General features: G+C 43.5%; 1 protein-coding gene across 2 annotated transcripts in view; it reads right to left on the bottom strand.

The window, feature by feature from the left end:
• Positions 1-21728, bottom strand: part of FHL2 (four and a half LIM domains 2) — a 77045-nt gene extending 55317 nt beyond the window's left edge. The window contains exon 1 of one of the 2 annotated variants that reach the window (XM_033175570.1): positions 21360-21728. The gene's annotated coding sequence lies outside the window, so the exon portion shown is untranslated. The remainder of the gene's footprint in view (positions 1-21359) is intronic. The other variant, XM_033175571.1, reaches the window with a different exon arrangement.
• Between the last annotated feature and the right edge of the window lie 531 nt (positions 21729-22259).

Genomic DNA, 22259 nt, shown 5'->3' with positions numbered 1-22259 from the left:
TATTACATTAAAGCCCATTTGGTCTATCTTAAGCTTTAAATAGATCTTTAACCTACACGTTATTTTGTTAGATTTTAAAAATATTGCTTCTTTTTTTTTTTTTTTGAGACGGAGTCTCGCTCTGTCACCCAGGCTGGAGTGCAGTGGCGCGATCTCGGCTCACTGCAAGCTCCGCCTCCCGGGTTTACGCCATTCTCCTGCCTCAGCCTCCCAAGTAGCTGGGACTACAGGCACCTGCCACCGCGCCCGGCTAGTTTTTGTATTTTTTTTAGTAGAGACGGGGTTTCACCGTGTTAGCCAGGATGGTCTCGATCTCTTGACCTCGTGATCCGCCCGTGTCGGCCTCCCAAAGTGCTGGGATTACAGGCCTGAGCCACCGCGCCCGGCCAGAAAATATTGCTTCTATAGATCTTCCAAATGCTGATACATTTCATTATACAATATTAACAAATCACAGTCATTGATATCACCATCCGTCTAATCAGAACAGTTTTTACACACTGGGAAGCTGCCATGCTCACAGTTTCCCAAAATGCTAATTTTCACCTGAAAACTCAAATTTTATCCTTGAGAACAAAAACAAATACTGTCAGTTGTTTCCCTTAGAATGACAGGCTACTCTTCATTTTTGGGAAAATATCTACTGCCAGAATCTAAGTATGCTTTGTCTTCAGTTGTTCTTTCAACTGAAAATGGAAGAAACATCTTTTTGAACTCACAACTTGGGCGGTTGCATAACTGCCTTTCCGCAAAACAGCCACAGTTCTTTGATAGGAGCAGAAGTGCTTCAAGCATCTTCCCTTTCGTCACTCTGAATATTAAAAAGATGTGTGTTGCAGCCAGGCGCCGTGGCTCACGCCTGTAATCCCAGCACTTTGGGAGGCCGAGGTGGGTGGACCACGAGGTCAGGAGATTGAGACCATCCTGACCAACATGGTGAAACCCCATCTCTACTAAAAATACAAAAATTAGCTGGGTGTGGTGGTGCATGCCTGTAATCCAGCTACTTGGGAGGCTGAGGCAGGAGAATCGCTTGAACCCAGGAGGCGGAGGTTGCAGTGAGCCGAGATCTTGCCACTGCACTCCAGCCTGGCAACAGAGCTAGACTCCATCTCAAAAAAAAAGGAAAGTAAAGAAAAAAAATGTTTGTTGCTGGGCATGGTGGCTCACGCCTGTAATCCCAGCACTTCAGGAGGCTGAGGCAGGTGGATTGTCTGAGCTCAGGAGTTCGAGATCAGCCTGACCAACATGGTGAACCCAGTCTCTACTAAAATATAAAAAATGAGCCAGGTGTGGGGGCGTGTGCCTGTAGTCCCAGCTACTCAGAAGGCTGAGGCAGGAGAACTGCTTGAACCCGGGTGGTGGAGGTTGCAGTGAGTCAAGATTGTGTCACTGCACTCTAGCCTGGTCAACACAGTGAGACTCCATCTCCAAAAAAAAAGAGGATGTGTGTCCAGGGTCCAGATTTAATAACATTAATACTTGTTACTGTTGTTTTATCAAGGTCATTCTGGAAAGCAACTGGGCTTTTCTTTTTCCCCCTACTGCTTGGTGATGAAGTACATCATGATTACAAGGTGGTTTGGAGCCACCACCTTGATTCCTGCTAAAGCACTAGGAGTCTTTCAACTGGTACTAGCTGGTACTAGCAACTTTTGTACCAGCATAAATGTCAACACAGTGGAAAGATGAGTAATATTTTACTAGTATTAAGAAAATAGCTTTAACCACACAAACTCCTTGAAAGGGACTCAGGGGTGTAGGGACCACACATTGAGAACCACTGAATTATGTTTTGTAATAGAAATGGAGGTAGTATATTTTCCACCGTGTGGGTAAATGGTGGAGATTCAGACACAGTCTGTATAGCTAGTGTTTCGTATCTGTCCTTATTTTTGACTCTGCGAATGGCCACCCAAGGCTGCCAAGGGCTCATCATTGAGATGGTACTGGGCTTGTTGAGCTGGATATCCTAACTCCTGGGCCTTCTGGTTTGAAAGATGTACGGGCCAGGCAGATGAGCACCAGGGCAAGCCACCTGGCCCACAGGAAAACACTGTCCCCAACAGAAACCACTTATTTTCTTCCTGCTGAAAACAAGCCTCAGAGACCCAGGCTGTCAAACAACACCAACAAAAACAAACAAAAACCCATTTTAATCTCATAAGTAGGTCAGAGTTGCACATTTCATGAGAATTGGGTCCAAAATTCTCTACTTATCCAGGTACCACTAATTATCCAGATATTTCAGTTGAGCTGATTTAGTGAGCAGTTTCCGTTCTGCACTTTACATTTTTATGAATACAACTGTGGATAAAGTATGTGCAGACATAGAATATTCTATTTCTTCTTTACGGATATATCTCTCTATAAAGTGTATTTATTCATATAGTAGTGCCCTCCCCCTGCCCCGCTTTATCTGCAGTTTCTCTTTCCACGCTTTCAGTTACTCGTGGTCCACTGTGGGGCTGAAAATAGATTGAGTACAGTACAATACAATATTTTGACACAGAGAGGCCACATTTACATACCTTTTATTACAGCACACTGTTATAATTGTTCTATTTTATTATTATTTATTGTTAATCTCTTACTGTGACTAGTTTATAAGTTAAAATTTATCATATGTATGTATACACAGCAAAAAACATAATATATGCAGGGTTTGGGATGATCCACAGTTTCAGGCATCCACTGCAAGTCTTGGAACTTATCCCCACCACATAAGGGGGGACTACTGTGTAATATTTGTATATGAGTATTTTATTTAGTATATGTCTGTCCACAAAGTAGGCTTTCCTGTACCCATACATTAGAAAGACAGACAAGTAGATCTATAGAAGGCCACTGGAGAATCAGAATATGCCACACCAAAATATGTCACACCAGAATATGCCACTTTGGCATAAGGATTTTTAAAAAATTTTTTATTTTCATAGGTTTTTCGGGAACAGGTGGTGTTTGGTTACATAAGTAAGTTATTTAGTGGTGATTTGTGAGATTTTGGTGGACCCATCACCCAAGCAGTATACACTGCACCAAATTTATAGTCTTTTATCCCTCACCCTCTTCCCACCCTTTCTCCAAGAGTCCCCAAAGTCCATTGTATCATTCGCATAAGGATTGTTTTGAGATGAGGGCAATTAAGAAGCAGCAAATGCAGAAAAAGCAGGACCTTAATTTCCCTTTGTGAAGGTGTTTCTCCTCCCCTCTTCCATACCAAGAGGAAAACAACTCTTGTCACTAGAGACAGAAATTCAGCACTAAGACAGGTCTGCACAAACAAACCTCACAAATATCACCCTTACCTTTCATTTGGTTCCCCTATATGTTTACTCTCCCACTTCTACAAGCCCAGGTTGCTTCTTGCTTGTTTTGTTACTTCTCTGCAAATTTATCACCCTTTGTTAAAATGGTATATAAACTCCTGGGTCTAACAGCTTCTTTGGTTCTTCACTTCTTTTCTATGAATGTCCTTTCACACAAAAATTAAAATAATAACATAAAATAAGATTTTGTGTATCTTTTCTTCTGATGGTCTCACTTTTGTCAGTGTGATTAACAGGCCCTAGCTAAGGAACAGAAGAAGGTCAAGGAAATATTTTATTTTCTTCCCCTAATCTATGTAGTCCAGTATGACCAAACACACATAGTCACTAAGGGAAAGTGTTCAGCTGAGGGTGGAAGGGGATGCATTGGCCAAGGTTTCAAGAGGATAATTGACTGCTTGGATTCAGTTCTTCATTTTCTCAAAGATAAGTCACCCAATGCCCCATTGTGTTAGTCTGTCAGGGCTGTCATCACAAAGTACCACAGACTGGATGGCTTAAACAACAGAAATTTGTTGTATCCAAGTTTTGGAAGCTGGAAGTCCAAAATCAAGGTGTCAGCAGGGTTGGTTCCTTCTGAGGACCTTGAGGGAGCATTTGCTCCGTGCATCTCCCTAGCTTCTGGTGGTTTGCTGGCAATCTTTGGCATCCCTTGGCTTGTAGACTCACTTCCCTGATCTCTGTCTTCAAGTGAACATAGTATCTCCCTGTTTATGCGTTTGCCCAAATGTCCCGCTAATATCCCCTTTTACAAGGACACCACTCATCTTGGATTAGGGCTACCCTAATGACATCCTCTTAACTAATCACTTTGTAGCAACCCCATTTCCAAATAAGGCCATAGAGTTATTAGGAGTTAGGGCTTCTGCATATGAATTTGAGGGAGAGACACTCAACCCATAACACCTTCGCTAATAATACTAGCAAATTATTCATAAGTAATAATAACATGAGGAAGAATCTAATAGAGGTGGGGCAGAGAGAGGGATGGTGAGGAGGAACCAGTGCAGATATCCCTAATTTTTTGGCACCAGGGACCCATTTCATGGAAGACAATTTTTGCATGAATTGGGAGGTGGGGGGCAGAGGGTTTCAGGATGAAATTGTTCCAACTCAGATCATCAGGCATTAGATTCTCACAAGCGGCACACAACCTAGACCCCTCACATGTGCAGTTCACAATAGGGTTCATGCTCCTATAAGCATCTAACGCCTCCACTGACCTGACAGGAGGCAGAGTTCAGGTGGGAATGCTTGCTCACCTGCTGCTCACCTCCTGCTTTGCGGCTGGGTTCCTAACAGGCCACAGACGGCCTGGGGATTGTGGAACCCCTGAACTAATGGGGCAAAGTTTAGGAGAACAGGGGGCTCCATCCACACCATGAGAATGGTGCACTGGGGTTGTACAGAGCCAGTGGTGGCCCAGTGTCCCTGTGTCCCTGTCCTATACTGGATCCGGCTCATGAGACAGATGCAGTTTATGGTCGGACTCCATGTGGTCCAGTCCTCCCTTGATAAAGAAGGTAATTCAATGGGAAGAAAGTGAACTGTCCCTGGTCCCACTGTCACTGGCTTGTCTCTGGCTTGTAAGGACCACCAGTTTCACATGGAGTGTCTGGGACAGAGTCCTCACAAATTTGATTTGGTGCCAGTGATCTGGGGCTTTGTGGCAATCTTCTGCCCTGCTTGAGGTTACAGGCCAAGGTTAAAAGACCAGCGACCCAAAAGCCTGGCCACTAGAGTGTGGATGTTGGGTGGGGTATTCACAACCATTCTACAGAAACCCCAATGCCTGAGGTAAGACCATAAGCTCTACTCTCCTGATCTAAAAGACAAACACTCTTCTCTAGGACAAAGGCTATCTCTAAGACAAATGCTATCAGAATGACGATGAAAATCAATTTTCTGCCCATTTTTTTTGTTCTGACAGATGTGACTGATCTCTGGCAACAAAATGCTCCAGATGAAAGAAATCAAAATTAAATACTGTCTGCAGTTTAACACTGCCACTAAATTCATCTTTAGGTTGATTTTTATGTCCTCTTTATCAATTCACTGCTTGATTGAGAAAATGATTGTCTAGCTCAGTTATACTCTGCCTTGCATTGACCAAGAGAGGTATCCCAGCCTCAAGACATGGATATCGTAACTGTCAAATGGAGGCACTTCTGTGAGGCAGAGGGCACAATTCCATGCATGAGCTTGCAATGCACAATCTCTGCTATCAGAGACTCAACATTCTAGGATTTAGTTTTCCAGATTTGTTTCTTTGATTCAATGGAAAAGATGTTTCTATTTCCCACCCTGCTATTTTTATATTGAGACCAGAGTTCATTGGTACATCTTTTTGTTCCCATCAGCTTTTTCCCCTCTTGGGGTCCTGTTGTGTGCACTGGCCTCACAGCGTAGCTCAGAGGAGTTGCCCTAGGAAGGAATTACAATGGAGGACGGTCCTTCCCCACATGCATGCAAGTCCTCCAACACCATGCATGTCCAGCAGTGATCTTGGTGGCGTTATGGACCAGAAAGGAAAAGCCATAGTAAGAAACAGCTGTTTGGCTTGAAGATGTGTTGGTTTGCTTATGTTTGTAAGTTGCTTGCTTTTTTGCTTTGGGTTTTCAAGATGCTGGTGCTATTGGTGACAATGGCAAGGACTCCTGTGTCTTGTGAACCATAACCAGCTCCTGGCATTCTCAAGTTGGTGGCAAGATGCATGTCATGTGCATGAGGACTGCAGAGGCCCCATGTGGATGGATCCTTGGTGCTTCTCAGATAAGACCAAACTACTTAGGAAGCAAAACTGTGGTGGGAATAATGGGTCACATATAAGAGAAATATATATTTTTTATTTATAGTTTCCTCTTGGTTTAATTTACTTTTTCATTACAGGATGATAGCGCTAGATGAGACATGATCTACAAACCAAACCATAAGCCACTTAGAGACATCAGGACGATGAAAATCAAGTTTCTGCTAATTTGTTGTTGCTGTTGTTCTGACAGATGTGATTTATCTCTGGCAAAAAAAAAAAAAAAAATTCCAGATGAAAGAAATCAAACTTAAATACTGTCTGCAGTTTAATACTGCCATGAAATTGCATCTTTAGGTTGCTTTTTTTGTCCTGTTTATTTTATCAATTGACTACTTGATTGAGAAAATGATCGTCTGGATCAGTTATACTATAGGCTGCACTGGCCAAGATACCAAAATCATTGCAGAACCACTGTTTTTCATTCTGATAGTTTTACTCAGTAGACACTGTACCTCTCAGGTAACTAGGAAATCAGAGTAAAAGCTTCCATCAATAATGTCAGAACACTAATTTTCTCTCCTGCTTCTTGCTTTTTCCTGCAGCTCAGACGGCATGGGAACCCATTACAGTTCCCTCATAGTGGAAAGCAAGCCGAGGATGCTTGCATTGGACCTGACCCAGGAAGTGGTGTCAAGCACCAGGTCCCTGGGGCAGCTCTTCCCTTCCTCTCTCTGATGTTTGCCCCCAGAGGAATGAAGATTCTTCTAGATTTTAGTACAGAATGGAGGCTGTCAGTGATACCCATATGTTAGAAAAAGCCAACAGAGCAATAATGTCTCCAAGAAATGAAAGATGCAGCTTTTAGAATGAATGGAAATTACAGCTCAGTTTTGAATTATTTGCAAGCCACTTGAAGATTTCAGAAACCTATTTCATCAGCTCTAACAATAGCCCTTTACTGGCATAATTATCTGCATTTTGCAGGAGTAGAGATTGAGGTACAAAGAGAAGACACATTATACTTGCCTGAGGCAAGTATAATGAAACTTCTGACAAAATCAGGGGACATATACTTCTAACAGTATTTTTAGTTACTCGATGGACAACAATTGCTTCTCTTTTTAAAGATCACAGTCATTGAGGAATTCACCATATTTCTGTAGTAGGAAGAATGTTTATATCTGTGTCTTGTCTTTCTGGTTACAGGTATGTGCTTCCATCACACTACCTGACTTCAAACTATACTACAAGGCTGCAGCAACAAAAACAGCATGGTACTGATACCAAAACAGACATATAGACCAGTGGAACAGAACAGAGACCTCAGAAATAACACCACACATCTACAACCATCTGATCTTTGACAAACCTGACAAAAACAAGCAATAGGGAAAGGATTCCCTATTATATAAATGGTGTTGGGAAAACTAGCTAGCTTTCTGCAAAGCTGCAACTGGATCCCTTCCTTACATCTTGTACAAAAGTTAACTCAAGATGGGTTAAAGACTTAAACATAAGACCTAAAACCATAAAAACCCTAGAAGAAAACCTAGGCAATACTCTTCAGGACATAGGCATGGGCAAAGACTTCATGACTAAAACACCAAAAGCCATGGCAACAAAAACCAAAATAGACAAATGGGATCTAATTAAACTAAAGAGCTTCTGAACAGTAAAAGAAACTATCATCAGAGTTGAACAGTCAACCTACAGAATGGGAGAAAATTTTTGCAATCTAGCCATCTGACAAAGGGCTAATATCCAGAATCTACAAAGAACTTAAACAAATTTACAAGAAAAAACAAACAATACCATCAAAAAGTGGGTGAAGGATATGAACAGACACTTCTCAAAAGAAGACATTTATGCAGTCAACAAACACATGAAAAAATGCTTATCATCACTGGTCATGGGAGAAATGCAAATCAAAACCACAATGAGGATGGTGATCATTAAAAAGTTAGGAAACAACAGATGCTGGAGAGGATGTGGAGAAATAGGAACACTTTTACATTGTTGGTGGGAGCGTAAATTAGTTCAACCATTGTGGAAGATAGTGTGGTGATTCCTCAAGGATCTAGAACTAGAATTACCATTTCACTCAGCAATCCCATTACTGGGTATATACCCAAAGGATTATAAATCATTCTATTATAAAGACACATGCACACATATGTTTATTGTGGCACTGTTTACAATAGCAAAGACTTGGAACCAACCCAAATGCCCATCAATGATAGACTGGATAAAGAAAATGTGGCACATATACACCATGGAATACTATGCAGTCATAAAAAAGGATGAGTTCATGTCCCTTGCAGGGACATGGATGAAGCTGGCATATTCTCAGCAAACTAACACAAGAACAGAAAACCAAACACCACATGTTCTCACTCACAAATGGGAGTTGAACAATGAGAACACATGGGCACAGAGAGGGGAACATCACACACCGGGGCCTGTCGGGGAGTGGGGGGCTAGAGGAGGGATAGCATTAGGAGAAATATCTAATGTAGATGATGGGTTGATGGGTGCAGCAAACCACCATGGCACATGTGTACAAACCTGCATATTCTGTACATGTACCCCAGAACTTAAAGTATATATATATATAAAGTTATATATATATGGTATTGGCTTCCTCTTTGGCAATGTAATGGCCACACCATGTCATCATCGGGGTGTCTTTCTATCTTGGATGCAAGTTTTTACCCAGTGCATTTGTCAAAGTGCTCTTAGCTCTTGGAAAAACAGGTTCTCTGCTCCCATAAAGAAGCGAGAAGAAAAGAATTTTCCAGCTTGCTAAAAGGCAATGTGTGTTCTGTCTTAGCCACTTCCCATCACTCCCAGCCCCACCAGGAAAAGTCAGTATTCATTTTTGATGTATAAAAGTAATTACATCTAAGTTACCTTAACCAGGCTCCATAATTCAAGTCAAAAGCAACCAAAAGCAGAATGAAAAACACATGGTAAAGAATGGAAACAGCATGGTCTATTAAAATACCTTTGCAGTTTGCTTTTATCTCTCCTTCCAGACATCCTGCCTAGGGTCGCTCTCTTCTGCTCTGCACCAGGGTCCCCCTCCTCCCTTCCCTGAGCCAGCAGTCCTGGAAGGCAGCCTTTGATGTGAGGGCTCCCCACTCCTGCATCTACCTTCTGCAAAATTACAGGAAGAGGCTGGAAGCCCGTGCGCTGCTGCAAAGACCCTGAAACAATGCAGAAGTGGGGCCAGGCACTCAGGCGGGGATATTTTCCACTTATTTTGTGGCACAGAAGGGAGGTGCATGAGAACACACGCACAGCAACACCCGGCACTCCCACACTTAGGCACAAATAGTGCTGGGGTGCAGATGCTGCCGAGGAGGTGTGGGGTTGCTGAGAATTAGCCGAGTTGCTTTGAAGCTTCTCAGAGATCTCTACTCACATGGCCCTATCACTCCTTGGTGAATGGTGCAAGGTTTTGGCTTTTTGTTTCTTTTCCTTGTTTTGATAAAGACTTATGTTTATAGAACTGATCAAATAGGAAGGTATTTCATTGGCTGTAGCCTAAAGGATCAAACTAAGCTATCTGCAGAGAATGGAGGATGCCTGAGAGGGGTGTGTGGGAGTAAGAGAGCCGCCCTTAGCACTGTTAAGAATCCAAGCAAAAGGAAAAAGAAAACCTGCAAAGATAGCAGGGGACTGCAAATTTTGGTGGCTACCCACACCAGGAAGTACATTTTTACATCACAACCACTTCGAAGACCCTCACATTTAATGCTAGAAAAATATACTGTCATGAAAAAATTCTGGAAAGAATTTCTTACTATGTGAAAATCATTCTGTTCCCTTTAATTCTATTTTTTCCTGCTCTAGTCAATTTCTTTTTGTTGTTAAAAATGTACTGATCTCAATCCACTGAACTGATTTCATGACCCATAGCATGAATTATGAAACTGACCCTGAGCTTGAAACACTTCTGTTTCAATGAAGCCTGGACGAGACAGAGTGTCTCGTGAACATGTGGAGAGGGCAGCAGAAAAGCACCCCAATTTACAACAATGTCACAAAAGAAAAACGAGCTCTGGGGCTTGGGGGATGGAGGTGCAACTCTCAAATGTCAATAATCCATAGGAGAAACGTGTCCCTAACTTTCAAACAGAGGCCCTTGCGAGGGAGTTACATCATTAGTCTGCCTTATAAGAAACTTTACTTCGGCATTTCTTGTCTTTCATGTGAAAGGAGTAAGAGGGTTTGAGGTTGCAGGCAAGCATTTAGATGTTGAAGAATCCCTCTAAACCATTGTGCTTACAGCTAAGGCAGCTTCACTAGGCCCTGGGTGCCTGGGTATGAGGCTTTGGGCTCAGAGAAGGGACCCCCTCTGACAGGGCCCTGAGAATCTGCAGTTACACCTGTGGACCTCACATACTTATTAAAAGCGCTCTCAAAAGCGCCTCAGTTTGGACCATAAATTCAACGGTCACCCTAAGTATGAATAACTGAGAAAGGTATATCTAGAGTAGGCAGTCTGCTTTATTCTTACTGCTTTGTCACAAAAACACACAACCCATGTGAATTCACCTCTGATTTCTAACACTGTGATGCTCATATTAAGGAAAGGATCAAAGTAACACAACCGGGTACCAGGTAAGTAATCCTGTTCCGAGAGCTCGTGGTCATAAAAGGTTCCAGTCAGCTGCAAATCTGCTGAGGGTGTCCCCTAGTCCTTCCCACCTGGAGGAACAAAGGTCCTTTTAGATTCCAGTCCTGGAGGCCCTGCACAATCCCCAAGTGGGTGGAGGTATGTGTATACATGTAGGGGCGGCCTGTGCCATTCATAGGTGAGATCTAGACATAGCTCAGCTGACACAGATTTGGGAGCCAGGAGCTTGCCGAGCTGTGAACACCCCATATTCCCTAAACTGCAGCTCATCTCCAGCTTCTAGTTTCCCTGCAACCCCACTTCTTTTGCCCTCAAATAATTCTCGTGTCCCGTTGGCTTGCTCCCTCCTTGGTGGATCAAAGCTGGCTCGTTTGCTGGGTTTTGGAACTACCTTCCATCCCTGAGAGGTTATGCTCCTCATTGGCAGCCAGCCTGACTTGGAGGCCTGCTTACTATCCCCTCCTGTGGACAGACCCTCCCACTATGCCCTTCTGTGGACAGGCCCTCCCGTGGCTGCCCCATGACCACGCTTGTCCTCTCCCTCAGCTTTGTGTGGGTCAGCTTGTTCTGCCACCTTGTTAGGCTGGTTCCTGGAGCTTCTATCTGTTGTGGCCTGGGTCGCCACCCTGTCCCTGGTCACCTGTGTGGCTGGACCCTGTGTCCCTCACTGGAGCACCCTGAGCTAGGCTGTCTCAGCTCTTCCTTATCTGCTCCTCTTGCTGTGGGGACCCTGCTTCCAGCTCTGCCCTTGGAGGCTGCTCTGTACTCTGTACAGACACCCTGGTTGACGGGAGGCATGTCATGGCCTGTCCCCACGCTGGGCTTTCATTTTTACTTTGTAACCTACTTTTATCGAACGTCTGTTGTTGCTTAAAAGTCAACAATATATCTGGAGATCGGGTGAGATGGATTGTTTTAAACTTCACCTTGATAAGATAAAACAATGTTGAAAGTTGACTGTGAGCCTTTGGCATCCTTTACTGCAGAGGAGAAGGGAAGAAGGGGATGACCTGTCCTGTTTAATGTGGCATACAAAACCCGAATCTGGGATCCAGAGGTTTCCACCCTCCCTCCACTGCCACAAGGAAGGAAAAAGGACTTAATAAACACCAGAGACTGTACTGCACAATATGATGGTAAAGAAATTGCAGTTCTGCCTCTTAGTAATTGGTAGCAAAATGATAGTCTCCCACAATATGCACGTCTGAATTCCTGGAACCCACGAATATGACACCTTACATGGCAAGAGGGTCTTTGCAGATGTGATTAAGTTAAGGATCCTGAGATAGGGGGATTATTCTACATCAACTGGGCAGCCCCCAATGTAATCACCAATGCCCTTATATATGAAAGATGGAGGCTGGAGAGCCAGGGTGAAAGAGAAATGGGAAGTTGCTGTGCTCTGGGCTTTGAAGAAGGAAGAAGGGGCCATGAGCCAAGGAATGCAGGCAGCTTCCAGAAGCTGGAAAAGGTGGGGAAACATACCTACCCTAGAGCCTCCAGAATGCATCCCTGCTGATACCTTGATTCTGGCCTAGTGAGACCCGTTTCAGACTTCTGACCTCCAAAAATTTAACACAGTAAATCTGTGTTGCTTTAAGACAGTACGTTTATGGTAATTTGCTAGGGCACCCATAGGAAACCAGTACAGCGACTAGAGCTCCTTAGTTCAGATACTTTTCTAGATTTCTTCCCTCATCTGCAACTGAGGAATTGTGATTGTCCCTGCACCAGGTGGCTGCTGTGAAGATGGCGGGACAGTGCAAAGCAAATCAAGCCTATCGGGTACTTTCTGCCATACAGCGTGGGCTCAGTTGACGGTAGCCGTGGCTGTTAGTGCCTCCTTGAATCCCTGCAAGTGATGGACAAGGTCACTGTTATTGTTCTCATTTTACAGGTGTGGTTCTGGGAAGTTAAAACCTTGCCTGGGCCCAGTGTGAGTGGTAGAACTAGGACCTTGCGCCCTGGCAACCTGACTCGCCAGCTCCCACCTCCCTTCCTTGACAAAATGCAAGTGTAGTGGACGTTTTTAAAGTGAAGTTTCAGTGGTGAACAAGGGACATTAAACTTGGATCCTAATAAGAACATTGTGACCAGTGATAGGCATTGTTGGGGCTCAGCAAACGACACCCCAAAGTGTGGCGCTGTGGCCTGCTGAGTGCTTTGAATGGAAGCACACTGGAAAGTCCTCTGAAGCAAAGTCTCTCTCTGATCTCCTGTCCTCCTTCTGTTTCCTTTCCTCCCTTAAGGCAGGTCAGAGAAGCCAGAACCACTCTTCCTACAAAATAAAACTTAGAAGTAGGCCAGGCGTGGTGGCTCATGCCTGTAATCCCAGCACTTTGGGAGGCCGAGGCAGGCAGATCACCTGAGGTCGGGAGGTCGAGACCAGCCTGGCCAACATGGTGTAACCCCGTCTCTACTAAACATACAAAAAATTAGCCGGGCGTAGTGGCGGGCGCCTGTAGTCCCAGCTACTTGGGAGGCTGAGGCATGAGAATCACTTCAACCTGGGAAGCAGAGGTTGCAGTGAGCTGAGATCTAGCCAGTGTACTCCAGCCTGGGCAACAACAGCAAAACTCCGTCTAACAAAACCCTAGAAATATTACTGTAAGGTTTCCCTGGCCCTTTTGTGTAGGAATTGGCTATAAAGAAATTCCCAAACCTATCTTGTCTGAAAGGAAATCCTAAGACCTCATTCCACAGAGGTCCTGCCGTGTGTCTGGGAGGAAGGACTGCCCCACAGAGAGGCCAAGATGAATCAGAGCAGACAGGCCTTGCTGGGGTTCCCCACTCAGTCTGTTGCCATTAGGCCATACCCATTATGTCCAATTACATTTTTACACCCCTATACACTTTTCATCAAATCTAAACATAAAAATGGACAGTCTTCTCTTGGATCTTTGGGTCTTCATTTCTGAAGCCTCCCATGTCATGAAATAAATTAGTTATGCTTTTCTCTTGTTAATCTAGATTTTGTAATAGGAATGCCAGCCATGACCGTTATGATGGGGAGGAAGAGTTTTGTACCATTCCGCCTCTACAATATGAATTACAGTCAAAAAGTTTCTAAGATCTCAAATTAAACATATACAAATAGATTATTCACACCTTCATCCTTCAACAGACATTTATTTAGCGCCTACTAGACACCATTTACTGTAGTAGGTATTGGGGATATCTCAGTGAACAAAATAGAGTTTCTGCATTAATTGGAGTTCACATTTTATTGGAGGAGAGATAAACATATATATGTATGCAGATGTGTACATGTGTGAGATAGCAAGTAAATCAGGGTAAGGAGCTAGAGATTGATAAGGAGTGTCATTTTAGATGAAGTGTTTAGGGGAAGCGCTCAGATTGGGTATGAATGAAGGAAGGAGGAAGCCTTGTGTTTGTCTTGGAGAAGAGTCTGACAGAGATGCCAGCAAGTGTGATAGGCCCTGGGGCAGGGCAGTGTTTGGCACAGCTGGGTCAGGGCAATATGACTGGAGCCCCTCTAGATGGACAGAGAGAGAAGGAAGAGATGAGGTCAGATTCCTGGGGCATGGATCATGTAGGGATCTGTCTGCTATGGTTGGAGTTAGGATTTTATTTCGACTTGGGAAGCCATTGGAACATTTGGGAAAAGGAGACACATTGTCTAATTCAAGTTACAAATATGATCACGAATTTTTTTTTTTTTTTTGAGGTGGAGTCTCGCTCTGTCACCCAGGCTGGAGTGCAGTGGCGCGATCTCGGCTCACTGCAAGCTCCGCCTCCCGGGTTCACGCCATTCTCCTGCCTCAGCCTCCCGAGTAGCTGGGACTACAGGCGCCCGCCACCGCGCCCGGCTAATTTTTTTTTGTATTTTTAGTAGAGACGGGGTTTCACCATGGTCTCGATCTCCTGACCTTGTGATCCGCCCGCCTCGGCCTCCCAAAGTGCTGGGATTACAGGCGTGAGCCACCGCGCCCGGCCATGATCACTAATTTTAAACAGAGACCTGTGGTTAAATGGAGCTCACATTGGCCTCTGGGGTTGCCTGGTTGCTCCTGCCCCAGGCTGGCGGAGGTTTGATGACACTTCCCAGGAAAGAGTGAAGCACAGCAGACAAAAGTAGAAGCAGCTCAGGGCGGCACGCCAGAATCCTGCCAGAGCTCATCAGCAGCCAGAGTGGAGGATATGCTGACACTGCTGCTTCATAATAGCAGCTGAAGGGTTTATCAATCCTTCTACCCAACTTTCATTATTTAAACAATGTTGAACTTGCCACTATGAGTTTCCAAACTGTCTGACTTGTGGAGAGCCCTGTCTTAATTAGAAGGTCCTCCTCTCACTCTTCCTTACTGCCTGCAGAGTTTTTCCACCTGAGAGTGTTTGTAGACATGGAACTGTGGGTGTTCTTACTTCTCCCCCCACTTGGATGATCGCCCATGCCGGTTAATTGGCGTGCCAACACATTTGCGCCTGCTCATAGATTTCTACATTTTCAATTTGCAGGAGTAGAGAAACAGGGGCCTAAAAGGAGTTTGTCTCAGGCACTTTCCACATCTTACCTTTATGTCTTACACGCGCTATTATTTTTTCACTGGACCTAACTGATTTGAATGTCTTGTTTGACCTCTGTCTTTGATTTTGGGATTGGAAGGGCATAACATTTGGCCATTGGTTGTCTACTCAATGTAAATAAAGTTGAAGTAAAGAGACTATTCTCTCTCGCCTGCTTTTTTGGTTCCTAAAGTATATTTAAAGAGAGCAAACTATTATAGTTTCCTAGTAAGTTAATTAAAAGATTCTGAAGAAAATTGGACAGTTTTTCAAAAAGGAAATTTACAGAGTTTAGAATTTTTTCAGCATTTCCATCCTCTTCTCTTCCCCCAACACACACAGACTCATACAGAGACACACACAGACACACGCAGAGACGTGTACACAGAGACATGTGCACACACAGACACACCCACACAAACTAATACATTAATAAATGGAAGCTTCCAAGTCATTGAATCTACTCCTTAAGCATACAATATCATCAGATATTAATACTTATTGCGTCCAAAAATTCCGTTTAAAAAACACGTCCTTGTGCTACATATCGAAAGGTAGGGAGTGAATGTGAAGCCTGGTTCCCAGCCAGGATTGCAGAAGGGAAAAGTACTAGCCCAGAAGAAATACTTCTAGCTCCTTCCTTTGGATTTCAACACTCCTTGAATCCAGCTGAATTAAACACAACAGTTTGGTTCAGCAAATATTTATTAGGCAGCTGTGCACTGTGCGCAAGTTACAGTGCTAGCTCTCTGGGTTTAACTAGGGTGGATGAATACACTTCCCAGCCTCTTGAGAAGGTGCTGAAACTAAAGGGAGAATTAAAAATGAAAAATAAAAATAAGTTCAAGTCCTCATTCTTTTTTTCTTTCTTTTCTTTTCTTTTTTTTTTAAGGAGTCTCTCTCTGTCGCCCTGGTTGGAGTGCAGTGGCACGATCTCGGCTCACTGCAACCTCCACCTCTCAAGTTCAAGCAATTTTCCTGCCTCAGCCTCCTGAGTAACTGAGATTACAGGCACATGCCACCATGCCCAGCTAATTTTGGTATTTTTTAGGAGAGGCAGGGTTTCCCCATGTTGGCCAGGCTGGTCTTGAACTCCTGACCTCAGGTGATCTGCCCACCTCGGCCTCTCCAAGTGCTAGGATTACAGGCGTAAGCCACCGCGCCCGGCTTCATTTTTAAGATGAGGTCCTTTCTCCGTTGTGGGGACGTTTCCAAGTTTCTAGTGGGATTAGTGTGAAACTGGCATTGCACTGCCTGCGTTCAAATCCGGCTTCCCCTGTACTGCCTCTATGCCCCTTCGCTTCTCACTGCCTCAGTGTCCTCACCTGTAAACAAGGAAACCAGAAGCACTCCTCATAGAGCCACCCTGCACATCCTGTGTGTGTGTGTGCAGCACACACAACACTGCTGCACACACCATGAGCACTCAAACGTCAACAACTACTATCTCTCTAATTCAGAGCTTTCTTTTATTTTAAATTTGGAATCCAAATTAGTCCTATTCCAAATTCTTTACGAAAATGATTTTTTTCTTTTTTCCCCTTTCACTTTGGGGAGCCAAGAGACTTCCTTATTTCATTTTACACAATGTTGGATTTTTGAAATGTCCAAAAGAGAACAAAGAGAAGTGAAGTAGCCTCGTCCTTAAGTCATTACCCACCCCTCAACACATCTGGCATATTTTCTGGTACCTTCAAAGAAGTCCTATCACTTTCCATCTCCATATTGTTCACATTCCTTCCCACCTCTAATGTTCTCAGTGTCTGCTAATTTCTCCTTTCCTCGAGGCGCCACATCCCTTTCTCTGTAAACTTTATCCCAAGTATTTAAAAACATCTGTAGATTTTTGCCCTCAATACCTGAAGCATTCATTTATGTCATTCAAACCATGTTGTCTCTTGCATATGGCAACAGGGTTGCTTATTTGCAATTCAAGTCTAATGCCAACTGGATAGGAAAGTACTGGAAAGAAATACATTGGCCGGGCAAGGTGGCTCACGCCTGTAATCCTAGCACTTTGGGAGGCCAAGGTGGGCGGATCGCCTGAGGTCAGGAGTTCGAGACCAGCCTGGCCAACATGGTGAAACCCTGTCTCTACTAAAAATACAAAAATTAGCAGGGTGTGATGGCCTATGCCAGCTACTCAGGAGGCTGAGGCACTAGAATCACTCGAACCTGGGAGACGGAGGTTGCAGTGAGCTGAGATCGTGCCACTGCACTCCAGCTTGGGCAATAGAATGAGATTCCATCTCAGAAAAAAATAAAAAAAGACATTATCTTTAACTTGGTTGCACCCTCGGCATTGAATGACATGGTTCTAAGATTCAGTTTCCTTCTCTGAAAATAGGAATAATAATAAACTTAATAATAATGTTTACCTATAGGGCTGTTGTGTTAAATGAGCTTAAACATAGTTCCTGGATATCATGATCATTCAATAAATTTTAACTTTTTTTTTTTTTTAGATGGGGTCTTGCTCTCTTGCCCAGGCTGTTTTCAAACTCCTGGGCTCAACCAATCCTCTTACCTCAGCCTCCGAAACTAGCTATTATTTTTAATAGACTAAATCATTCTGATTGGTTATTTACAATTTTTATAATTGGTGGTAATAATTAGACTGTTTTGTGTTTGCATAGAATTTTGCATTACCAAAACTTTCATGATTATTCTTAGTGTAGAAAATTTAATAAACTATTTAAAATGTAGAGAAAAATGTAAAATTACTACTAATCTTATCCTTCAGAATCAATAATTTTATATATTTTGGTGTATTTTTTCAGTTCATATATTATGAATATTGTTTTCTAGTTTGAGTTTTAAAAATTAAAAGTTCTGGCCGGGCGCGGTGGCTCAAGCCTGTAATCCCAGCACTTTGGGAGGCCGAGACGGGTGGATCACGAGGTCAGGAGATCGAGACCATCCTGGCTAACACGGTGAAACCCCGTCTCTACTAAAAATACAAAAACTAGCCGGGCGAGGTGGCGGGTGCCTGTAGTCCCAGCTACTCGGGAGGCTGAGGCAGGAGAATGGCATAAACCCGGGAGGCGGAGCTTGCAGTGAGCTGAGATCCGGCCACTGCACTCCAGTCCGGGCGACAGAGCGAGACTCCGCCTCAAAAAAAAAAAAAAAAAAAAAAAAAAAAAAAAAAAAAAAAAAAATTAAAAGTTCTATGCAAACTTTATTTTTGGTGGTTGCATATATTCCATACTATGACTATATCATACTTTATTTAACAATACTTCACTTTTGAGCTATTACACTGTTTGTTGGTTTAAGTTATTACATATTATTATATATATATATATATAATGTTTTCATATAACCCATTGTGCTTCGTCTTAACCATTTCATCTTCCTACAAAGGATACGACTTGGAGTAGAATATTCAAATCATGTCATTTTCTATTTTGTGTTCATACAAAACCATAAACGGATATGTTGAAATTAGTCTAGATTTATCTGCACAGAACTAAGTCCATGCAAAAAGCACTATGATGACTTTTACGTAACATGAAAATAGGTGGTTCCCACAGCCGCTTCAGATACCATCTAGACATGCTTACTCTTTAAAGACTAGAATGACAGCGCTTTGGGAGGCTGAGGCAGGCAGATCACCTGGGATCAGGAGTTCGTGACCAGCCTGGCCAATGTGACGAAACACTGTCTCTACTAAAAATACAAAAATTAGCCGGGCGTTGTGGCAGCTGCCTAAGTAATCCCAGCTACTCGAGAGGCTGAGGCAGGAGAATCGCTTGAACCCAGGAGGTGGAGGTTGCAGTGAGCCGAGATCGTGCCACTGCACTCCAGTCTGGGTGACAGAGTGAGACTCCTTCTTAAAAGATAAATAAATAAATAAATAAACAATAACAAAAGACCAAAATGAAATTCTTGCACTTTCCTCTTAATATCTAATTACATACTCCTCCTCAATAAAACACATCAAGTGTGTTTTATACATTGTTGCCTTGATATAGTTTTAGTTCAGTTTAATTTTTCAGTATTACTTTCTAACTGCAACAAAAGTCCTGTGTTAAAATGGATTTTTTTATTCCTCTTTTCGCTATCTAAAATGTATCCATTAAATTCAGATGAAGTACCAAATTGTAAAACATTAAATTGCTCAGAACTTATGTGAGTTCTTTTCTATTTTTCATCCATAGTTTAGTGTATTAGAGACTAAGTGAGGAGGTGCTGACAAATCAATGGTAATAAAAAAAATCATTAAACAGATTTTGTGGGGGCATGGAGGGTATGCAGATCAAGGCACAAGGTGGTTGAGTTTTTCATGATTCAAAAGGGACCAGTAATAGTGTAGAAGTCAATTACCAGATCACACTTTGAACTGATGTTATATTGCTATATTCTAATAACATGTCTTATCTATATCTTTATCTTTTTATACTTCTCATCTATCCAACTATTATGAATATTTTAATATGTTGACTAAACAAATTGGTCATAATGACATATAGAGATAACCAATTTTCAAGGAATTCAATTTTGAATTAACAGTAAAAGACGTTGACCATAAATTGGACAGACAGCAGATTACCAAATAACTTGATTTTTTAATATATATGTGTATATATATATTATTTTTATTTTTATTTTTTTGAGACGGAGTCTCGCTCTGTCACCCAGGCTGGAGTGCAGTGGCCAGATCTCAGCTCACTGCAAGCTCTGCCTCCTGGGTTCACGCCATTCTCCTGCCTCAGCCTCCCGAGTAGCTGGGACTACAGGCGCCCGCCACCTCGCCCGGCTAGTTTTTTGTATTTTAGTAGAGACGGGGTTTCACCGTGTTAGCCAGGATGGTCTCGATCTCCTGACCTCGTGATCCACCCGTCTCGGCCTCCCAAAGTGCTGGGATTACAGGCTTGAGCCACCGCGCCCAGGCTAAAATATTTTTTAATATAGGAAAATGCCTCCAAAATGTCATCATTTGAGTGGATTAGTCAGCTACTCAATTAAATACAAAAACTTGTGTAAGGGGTCAGATGGATCTCAACATGTATTAGACCTTGTTCCAGCCCATCCTGGATACCCCAAAACCCTGACTTGGTCATTACACATTCTATGTATGTACTGAACACTCACATGTACCCCATAAATATGTAAAATATTATGTATCGATAAAAATTGTAAAAGCCTCGCAATAAAATAAAATTCAAATAATATTCCTCAAGAAACAAAACAACGATAATAAACTTACATACAGCAAATATGAGCTACAATAGCATTAATCTGTAATGCAGGTGTTTATTAACACTATCTTTGGACCTCAGAATAATTTAGAAAAAAAAAGACTGGACAGACAACTTTTTTTTTCTTTTTAGATTAGACTTGATAAAGTGTCTTGCATGGAGTCTGGCTAGAGGATGTTTATATCTATGATGTCTATTATCATATATATGGCATCCTATCAGTATTGAGATTGTTACACAATCGACCAGAGCATTACTCAGGACTGTGTATCTTGGAGTTTGCCCTGCTCTGGAAATTGTAAAATATTCATGCATTTCCTTTTCAAAGCATGCAATAGCTCTCTGGGCTTTCAAACCATCAGCTGCGAAGAGTCATGTTGTATAAACACACTTTCCCAGAGTAATCAGACTCATCAGTAATTTGCCTTTTCAGCCCAGGCTTTCCGGAAATTCTGTCAGGGAGAAAAAGTTCAAGTGCACTGTGGCTTTCCCCCTTTCCAATGTTTATTTTATAGTATTTCTTCTTTTGCCTTCTCCTTCAAAAATGTTTTCCGTTGTTTAAAACGGATTCCCACTGAGAGGGGGCAGGGGTTCAATTTTATTTAAATCTCTCTTCATTCCCGATGAGCAGGGGTTCTCTGTCTTCAAGCTGACACCCCCCGGTAGCTCTGGGCAGGGTGGCTTCTGTTCTTGGGCTCTGTCATTGGTGGGAGCCAGCTGCCGGCACCACCTGCATCTCTGCTGTGGTCGGCGAGCTCCCAGTGCCCGAGAGCTTCCTCCCAGGGCTGGGACACTCCCTCTGCATGGAACAAGATGCCTACAGAGCTGCTGTCCAAGCCTGCTGCAGAGACAGGCTGGGAAGGATGGCAAGGGTGAGAGAAAAGCACGGTGGAACCAGTGGCGCTTACCTGTGGTGTCAGGGTTCTGCCTTCTGTCCTCCAGCCTGATGAGCAGGGACAGCAGCCGTGCAGGCAGATGGCCGGGTTGGATGGCCCCAACCTTCTGTACAGCTGCCAGCCAGCTGCGCTGCCCTTGTCAGTGGCGCTATAAATAAGGCACGTCTGGACATCGGCCAGGCCCAGCAGATAAGAACCCAGCCCCTGGCTCCCACATGCCTTTTAAGGTCTCCAGATTAAAGGAGGCTCAGCTTCCAGATGGGAAGGGGCTGCCATGTCCTCACTTGTCTGCCTGCTTCAAGGACAGCCCAGGCCTCATATTTTCCAGGAATCCAAAGGGTGGCTGAACTGGGAAGGCCACCAGCGCCAGAAAGGGACCTTGCTTTGTCATACAAGAGGCAGAGCCTCCAACAGGCTGCCCAGCTCCATCTCTGTGCACCCCTCAGATTAGGTGACTGGCTTGGAGGCCCAGGAGTGGAAGGACACTTCCCCCAGGCCACACAGCACCTCAGTGAGCTGGGAAATGTGGATTTCTAGTGCTGCCTTTTGGAACAAGCTCACTGACCTTCTCTTTGGCTTACGAGGGCCTTTGCTTGGGTGAGAGGATGTTGGGAAAACCGAACAATCGACTTAACAAATGCCAGGCATTTGTGAAGCCATGCAGTGGAATACATTCGCAGAAAGTTCTCTCCCTCCCTATCCTCCCTGCTCAGGCATGATTATAAGGGTTTCTTGAGCCACACACTGTTTTCGCTGTAGAATTACAACAGTGAAATCTTCCCAGAGCCTTTTTAAAGCCATATGCTGGGAGAGGAAAGAGAAAACTGATTTGGGGGACCAACAGCTCCTGATTCTTCCTTAATGTCTTACTTATGAGTAGGTGAAAAGGCACTCACCCACGACTAGGGCCAG

This window comes from Trachypithecus francoisi, unplaced genomic scaffold (genome assembly GCF_009764315.1).
Source record: "Trachypithecus francoisi isolate TF-2019V2 unplaced genomic scaffold, Tfra_2.0 Lachesis_group17, whole genome shotgun sequence".
Classification (NCBI taxonomy): domain Eukaryota; kingdom Metazoa; phylum Chordata; class Mammalia; order Primates; family Cercopithecidae; genus Trachypithecus; species Trachypithecus francoisi.
This window is presented reverse-complemented; position numbering and strand designations above follow the sequence as displayed.